Raw genomic sequence first — 2638 nt, forward strand, 5'->3', positions numbered from 1 at the left:
GAAGTTAACTAAATTTCAAGAATATTTGTGAGTGACGATATTTAATTTTTTACATTCTCATCCTAATGAGAAAGTATAAGTTTTATGTATAATTTTACTTCGGCGTATAATTTTAGTGTTTTTAAAAAATTAAACTATGCATTTTTTAAAGAAATCATATTTTGACAACAATTCACTTGATTTTTTTTATTTTTTATCATCAAAAATCAATGGTTGTTTTTTTGGAAAATAAACATTTTGTAATTTCATGGAAAAATATACTCTATTATAGTAAATCCAAATGTTAAAAAAAATCATTTTATTTAAGTACTTTTAAAGAATAAAGATTGCACTTTATGCTGCCGCAAAACAATAGATTACGTAAAAAAATGTTAATAGAGAAAATTTATAAATGAAAAAAATTACGTGTCTATTATTTTGCCTTGAAAACAGTATACTAAAACCCAAAAAATTCCTTGGAATTACAACAGTTTAATATCGTTTATAATTATTTTTATTAAATTAATTTATTAAATTATATCTTAAGTTTACTGGGTTAAATTAAATTATTAAATTTAATATTTTTATTTTATTTCCTGTATTTATAAAATGTAGGTTATTCATATAATTCAAATTTTTATTTTTTTCAAATTTCTGAAATTTTGTGCGATAGGCTATTTTAAATTGAATCATAAAATCTTGTAGAATAATCTAACAAAATTAGGAACTAGTGGCACCTTGCTTTTAAAATGCTTTAACAAAGTTATATTTTCTTTTTAAATAAAAAAAATAATTTTTTTTTAGAATCCGAAAAAAATAAAAAATTTCTGGATCTACGTTCTTTTATTTTGTTTTCATCATTATCGTTTCTGACGTATTCAGCAGTTCAAAAATATTCAAAAAAATATTGCATCAGAAAGAGTGACAAACAGTTTTTAAGCGCAAGGTGAAAATTAAGGATAAAGATAATTTCGATGTAGCTGCGATATCAAACACATTAGAAGATCAGATATTCATAGTTGAATAGAAAAATTTATTCTTATAATAAATAATAATATTGATAAATTACTGAAAAGGAATACATAAAAAAATAAAATTCCCGATATTGTACAATGCACGAATTATAAAATTCCCAAATAACAAAATTTCTGATTAACAAAATATTCAAATAATAAAATTCGCCAGTATTCATGTTCCCAAATAATAAAATTACCGCACTGGAAAATTTCCAAATAATAGAATTCTATAAATAGAGAATTCCCGGACTCCCGAATTATAAAATTCCCCACTAATAAAATCTTCGAATTGAAAAATTAAAGAATAATTAAATTTCCTAATTGTATACTTGTCGAATAATCAAATTCCCGATTGGAAAAAATCCTGAATAATAACATTTTTTAATTAGAAAATTCCCGAATAATAAAATCGCCGAAAAATAAAATTCTCGGATATACAAATTCCCTAAATAACTAAATTGCTAAATACTAAATTTTAAAATTTTCGAAGAATAAAATTTTCGAAAAACTAAATTCCCAAATAAAAATATTCTCGAACTGAAAAATTCCTGAATAGCTTATTAGTTTCTCAAATAATAAATTTGCCGATATCAAATTTCCGAATTATAAAATATTCGAACTAGAAAATTTCAGAATTTAAATAATTAAATTTTTTAAGTAAATATTATTTATTTATGAAAAATAAAATAATTAATTTTTTTTTTCATAAAACAATATTCTGAATCTTTAAAGGTTCTTAAGTTATTATTCTATAAAAATGTTGTATAATAATTTATAATATAATATTTTATAAACTTGAAACTTAAAAAAAAGAGTTCCATTGTTTACAATAAATGGAATAGTTAAATTTCAATTAAGAGAATAAATCATAATTTTCAATAAAAAAATGGTCTATATAATTCCAATAAGTTAATGTACGATATTTTGTGGTCGAAAATGTGATTATATTCAAATAACAAAAAATAGTTCAATTTATCATCCGACTTTATGGATTTTCAAACAAGAAGTTAATTTTTCAACGAGTGCTTAATTTGTCGAAAATTGTTTAATTCTTAAACAAATATTTTCATTTGTTACCAAAACAGTTAAACTTTTGACCAAATAGTTAAATTAAAAAAAGATTTTTAACAAAAAGGGAATATTTGCATTTTTAGTTGAAAAAATCAATTTGCAACAAAAATATATTTATTACCTTTTCCATTAGCCCGAAACCTACTTTGATTGAAGAATTTAATTTCTTAAAAAAACTTTTTTTTGTTGTTAAAATTTCATCTTTTTTGTAAAAGATTTTTCAGTTTGGCATGAAAATTCAACTATTTTTTAGAATTTTTTTTGTGATTCAATGCTCAATATTTTCAATAATTTTTTTTTTTGTTAACTGTAAAAAATATTGCAATGAGATAATCTTAAAAAATATTCTGTGGAAAAAAGTGTAGTGTAAGAACGGGTATTACCTTGTGTTAAGAATTTATTTTTCATTTGCAAGTAAATAATTAAAATTAAAATTTTTTGTGGTAAAAAATTAATTTTTTAATCTGATTGGTAAGTATGTATTAAAATTCAATATTTTAGAATAATGTTGTAGATTATAAATAATAATAAGATTAATATCATCGATGTACCTGCTAATTCCACTCTTTGGT

Source organism: Belonocnema kinseyi, chromosome 1, assembly GCF_010883055.1.
Source record: "Belonocnema kinseyi isolate 2016_QV_RU_SX_M_011 chromosome 1, B_treatae_v1, whole genome shotgun sequence".
In the NCBI taxonomy this organism is placed as follows: domain Eukaryota; kingdom Metazoa; phylum Arthropoda; class Insecta; order Hymenoptera; family Cynipidae; genus Belonocnema; species Belonocnema kinseyi.